Source organism: Macaca nemestrina, chromosome 2, assembly GCF_043159975.1.
Source record: "Macaca nemestrina isolate mMacNem1 chromosome 2, mMacNem.hap1, whole genome shotgun sequence".
Taxonomy (NCBI): Eukaryota; Metazoa; Chordata; class Mammalia; order Primates; family Cercopithecidae; genus Macaca; species Macaca nemestrina.
In genome coordinates this window covers 79,634,909-79,640,908 of record NC_092126.1, presented here as the reverse complement: position 1 = coordinate 79,640,908, position 6,000 = coordinate 79,634,909, and positions in this window count along the sequence as shown.

Genomic DNA, 6,000 nt, shown 5'->3' with positions numbered 1-6,000 from the left:
GAAGAAGACAGCAAATTATTCTTCATTTCTTTAATCATGTGGTAACAAAGATGCAGACCTATGAGTATAATTTGATATGAACTTTTAGACCATGGTGAGACAACATGCAGGGAGTTGCATGACCCTAAGAGAGTAGCAAATAAAAAGAGAAACGATTGAAATACAGATGTTCTGATGTGGCTTGTCTAAATTAAAAGAGAATGTAGAGTTTTTAAAAATTGCATAAGTATATATATCCACGTTTGTGTATTTGAGTAACTTATGGATTACTCTAGGCCTATTTCTTCTTCCACTGACGACTTTGTCATTCCAGTATAAATAAATCAAGATTTGCAATACCTGTGATTCACTGGAAACTAATTCCTAGGTAAGATTAGCGAACTCACATTTCTTAGAGGTATCAGAGAAGGTGGAGATAACTGGCATGGGAGAAAGTGACACTGAGAATCAGAATTCTTGACCAATCTTTTATCTAGCATTTTTGAAATCACATAAATTTTAACTTGACATTTTGATTATAACAAGCATTATTGTAAACCCTTACATATATAGGGAAAAAATGTCTCCCAAATTTCATATGGCCCACTTTGCTAGACGAAGAGACTTGTGCCAAGGAACATTGGATTTTAATTCTCAGTCGTTAATTTATGTTAAACAATTCTCTTTGACTGTAAGCCAATGACATTTGTTTCACTCTCCTGTTTTTTGTTTTTTTTTTTTTGTGAGTGTTATCCAATTCTTTGTTCACGAAGAAAATGATTGTAAATCCATATTTCAATTTTAATTGTGTTTGAACAGAAGTATAATTTCATCAGCATTTATAAGTTCTATATATTTCTACTTGGGGAGAAATGGACACTGCTTTGTTACCCTACCCATCAATCCATCAGAAAAAATTTTTTTGAGCTTTGTGAATTTCACATAATTGTTTGCCTTCAATATTTAATACATTAGAGCAATATAGCCAGTAATCTTATGATTTATCAACGTCTCAAATGATTTCAGAAATTTGATTCAATAATTTTACTTTGAATTACATAAGATCTTATTAAATATCTATTCAGAAAATGAGGCCACGAATCAATCCCACTGTTTCAAATTGCTTTGAAAGTGGGTTCCCCTTTTCTCCTATTACAATACTACTTCTGATAGTAGTTTAATGATACACTTTTGTGTGGTAGCGAAGATCTTCATATTATGATTTCTTTTCTAGACCAAACTTGAAAAAGTGGTTTATGTAAGCCCTGCTTTCAATAAAGTTGGATCCTTTCTGAGCAGTGTATAAATTTGATTCAGAAATGTTGGCAGACACTTTGGTACCAAAGCATGAAATCGAGAAATAATGAAGCATGAAGCTTCTTTTTTTACTAAACCAGAAAAACCAGATGTTATTACAAAGACCTGTCTACAGAATACTGAGATTTTTTCCTAGTTAAATGTGACTGCTAATACTAACACACCCACAAATGACAATTTCAACGAGGTTGACAATCTCTGAAATTTCAAACAGGAGCCCTTAAAGTAGTCAGGCTTTTGTGACACCATCAGCAGCATATAATGCACTAAACTCAGGAAGTGAATGTGATGCAGGAGAATAGGGTCTGGAGGCAGGCAACATGAGGCTGATTCATGCTGACTTCCTAGAATGAAATCAAATGGAAACACTTCAGCAATGACAGAAATGTGAACGGCTTTGCAACTTCACTTCATCCTCTCCATTTACAAAGGACACACGCACCATGTTACATCCTTTCCATTTACATAGGCCACAGGCACCAAGCAACGTCCTTTCCATTTACATAGGGCACATACTGAGTAAATGATTTTGTAACTTGACTTCACTCTCTTCATTTACATAGGGCATACACCAAGTAACCAATGAGAAACCTCTAGAGAGTGTTGAAACTCCAGAAAATTCTGTAACCAGGACTCTTGAGCCCCTGTGCTCGGGCCCACTCCCACACTAGGGAGTGTACTTTCATTTTCAATAAATCTCTGCTTTTGTTGCTTCACTCTCCTGGCTTTTTGTGTGTGTGTGTGTGAGTGTTGTCCAATTCTTTGTTTAAGATGCCAAGAACCTGTCCACCTTCAACCAGTAACAGATGGACTGAGATAAATCAGTAGTTTCAAATTATTGTCCAATGTAGAAAAATGGCAGTTATCATCTTCCTTGGCAATTTTCTCTAGAGTTATAGAAGAAACTTAAGAGATATTAACGTGGATGGCATTATACAGAGACATAGCTGCTTCTATGTTACTCTGCTCAAAGACATGAACAAATTCAACTTATTCCCAGGGTACATAACATAGGGCGTTATTTCTTTTGTTTGATAATAGAATAAACAGCATAATGTGACCCTGCAGTAAGGATGCTTTAATTTTGAACAAATCAAAAGGTACAATTTCAGGCTGTTTAATTCAAGCCTTATTGCTCAAAATTTAACAAATAGCTATGCATAGATACAAAGTGGTTCTTCATTTTATTTGTCGTTATTGTTGTTGTATTCATGTTTCATTGGCAAAGAACTCAATATTCAAGAAGTCAAAAAAGTAAGAAACATTTAAAAAGAATAAACAACAAAAAAGGATAAAATCTTTTACTTGGAGGAAATAGATTAGTTGTTATACTAAATACAAACGGTCTGAAATCCTCTATTGAAAGGCAGAGACTGTAAGTTTGGGTTAAAAAACAAAATCCAATTATCTGTTGCATACAAGAAATACACTTAGAAAAAAGTACTTAAAAGAAGCAGTTGAGTTTCTGTGACACTTTAAGGTTATTGATTTTAAAAGAGCTAATAGCGTTCACCTTTGCCCTACTATTTTTTTTTCTTCTGCAGTTGCTATTATTTTTGTCATTTTGGTGTTTTCTAACTAAAGCTACATAAAGCATCAAGGTATTTCTAAAAATTAATTCCTAGCAAGTTGAAATTCTTTCAAGCAGTATAAATCGATGAGAATAATAACAATAATTCACTATGTATATGGCCAAGCATTTGTTCAGAGTAAAACCATAATTTTAATAACATAATTTTATACCAACTTAAAAACCAGTTTTCTTAAAGCAACAGAAAAATATTGTAGGAAAAAATATTTTTATGGTCATTTTTTAATGACACACATGGGACACAGAAAGTCCTATTGTACTTGGTAATATATTAATCTAGCCTTGCTATATATATTTTCACCTAGTACTTTTTCATAGTAAATGTTTGATAACTTTTGAATGAATGGACTTTAACAGAATATTCTTTAAATTTGGGTGTTTTACTTGCTTTCCATGGGAAATTGGGTTTGTGCTTAGCATAGAGTAAGAATTCAGTTTATAATTTTAATTTGATTAATTTTTGACTCAAAGATAACAATTACAACACTGCTTGGGATCCAGTTCTCTGCCTATTTTTGGAAACCTAAAATATCATTAATAATACTTTAAACTTTTAAACAACAAATACTTGGCAGTAATTTTAGTTCTTCAAAAGAGTTGCAAAAATAATACAGAGAATTTTCTTATATTCTCACCCAGCTTGTCCTTATGTCAACTTCTTAACATAACCATAGAAAATTTATCAAAACTAGGAAATTAGCCTTGGAAAAATACTATTAAATGAAGTACAAAATTTATTCAGATTTTATCAGTTTTTCTAATATCTCTGTTCTGTTCCAGGATCCAATTCTGATTCCTGCATTTAGTCATCATGTCTCATTAGTCTTTTTTGATCTCTGGCAGTTCCTTAGCTTTTTTCACGACCTTGATATTTTTGAAGAGTACTGGTCAGTTATTACCTAGAATGCTCTTCAATTTGTGATTGTTTTATGATTTACTGCATTTAGATGGAAGTTATTCATTATTGGGAAGGATATTACAGAGGTGAGGTGCTTTTCTCAGTGTATCACATAAGAAGGCATATGATATTGGAATCTCTTTATCCCAACGATGTTATTCTTGATTCTTTGGCTAGGATGGTCTCCGCTAGAATTCCTAGCTATAAACACAAATTTTCCCTTTGGAATTACTAAATATTTTGAAGAGAGAATTTAGGATTATGCAAATATCTGGTTTCTATCATATTTGGGCTATGCAAATATCTTACATGTTTGTTATCTTATTTTAGAATTTACCTCTTTATAGTGCCTATGACAACTATTACAGTGATAGTCTAATGAATATTTTGTTATTTTCCCTGTTCCTTTTATATTTATAAATTGGAATTCTTCTGTAAGAAAGAGCTGCCATATATAGCCCACTTATTTATCTATTAAGTTGTTTATTTATTTCAATATGGAGTCAATATTAAAAAATTATTAGAGTTATATTCAAAATGATATTTATTTTCTCGCTTAAGTTCAAACTTTTACCATGAAATATTTCAGGTTGTTTTTTATTCCTCTTTTTTTTTCTTTCTTCCTCCCTTCCTCCTTTATCTCTGTCTTTCTTTTTGAAATTTTCTTATTTTCTGATCATATGAGATATTCCAAACTTGGAATCAACCAGCTCTCCTAAACTATTTATTAGAAAATAGTTGTTAGAAACCAAAATCTATTTGCAAAATTGAATTTAAACTTTTAAAATTAAATTTATCAAGAACAGTTTAAATACACTAAGATGATCTCATTTTAAATATACTATTCAATCGGGTGTTTGCTTAGCCTTAAAAAAACCTATCAAACTATCTTGCAATGTAATTGTGCCATTTTACACTCCAACAAAAAACATATGAGAGTTCTGAAATGGTTTCTGCGTTTATGAAATTTCATTAATGTTTATGCTGAGAGTGATTTAATTTTTAGCACTTTATAAAGAATAACAATAAACAGGTGATGGATTGCTTATTTATTATAATGTATTATTATTATTTGCTTCACTGTATTCAGGAGATTTAATACAGGTGCATACAGAGACTGATTAGTGTTTTTTGTTGTTGTTTTGTTTTTTATCTGGCTTGTATTCCTATTCAGGCCTCTCTACCTTCACTAGAAATTAAGGAGTTGTATTTTGAGGCCATGAATAAAAATATAGATAAATCACAAAACATAGAATGACTATTTGACACACTTATGGTAGTATCTGATGCTAACAAAGAACATGATGTTTTCCACTTTTAAGAAAACCCTAGGGGGGCGGAGCAAGATGGCCGAATAGGAACAGCTCCAGTCTCCAACTCCCAGCGCGAGCGACACAGAAGACCGGTGATTTCTGCATTTTCAACTGAGGTACTGGGTTCATCTCACTGGGGAGTGCCGGACGATCGGTGCTGGTCAGCTGCTGCAGCCCGACCAGCGACAGCTGAAGCAGGGCGAGGCATCGCCTCACCTGGGAAGCGCAAGGGGGAAGGGAATCCCTTTTCCTAGCCAGGGGAACTGAGACACACAACACCTGGAAAATCGGGGAACTCCCACCCCAATACTGCGCTTTAAGCAAACAGGCACACCAGGAGATCATATCCCACACCTGGCCGGGAGGGTCCCACGCCCAGGGAGTCTCCCTCATTGCTAGCACAGCAGTCTGTGATCTACCCACAAGGCAGCAGCGAGGCTGGGGGAGGGGCGCCTGCCATTGCTGAGGCTTAAGTAGGTAAACAAAGCTGCTGGGAAGCTCGAACTGGGTGGAGCTCACAGCAGCTCAAGGAAACCTGCCTGTCTCTGTAGACTCCACCTCTGGGGACAGGGCACAGATAACAATAACAAACACAGCAGAAACCTCTGCAGATGCAAACGACTCTGTCTGACAGCTTTGAAGAGAGCAGTGGATCTCCCAACACGGAGGTTGATATCTGAGAAGGGACAGACTGCCTGCTCAAGTGGGTCCCTGACCCCTGAGTAGCCTAACTGGGAGACATTCCCCACTAGGGGCAGTCTGACACCCCACACCTCACAGGGTGGAGTACCCCCCTGAGAGGAAGCTTCCAAAGCAAGAATCAGACAGGTACACTCGCTGTTCAGAAATATTCTATCTTCTGCAGCCTCTGCTGCTGATACCCAGGCAAACAGGGTCTGGAG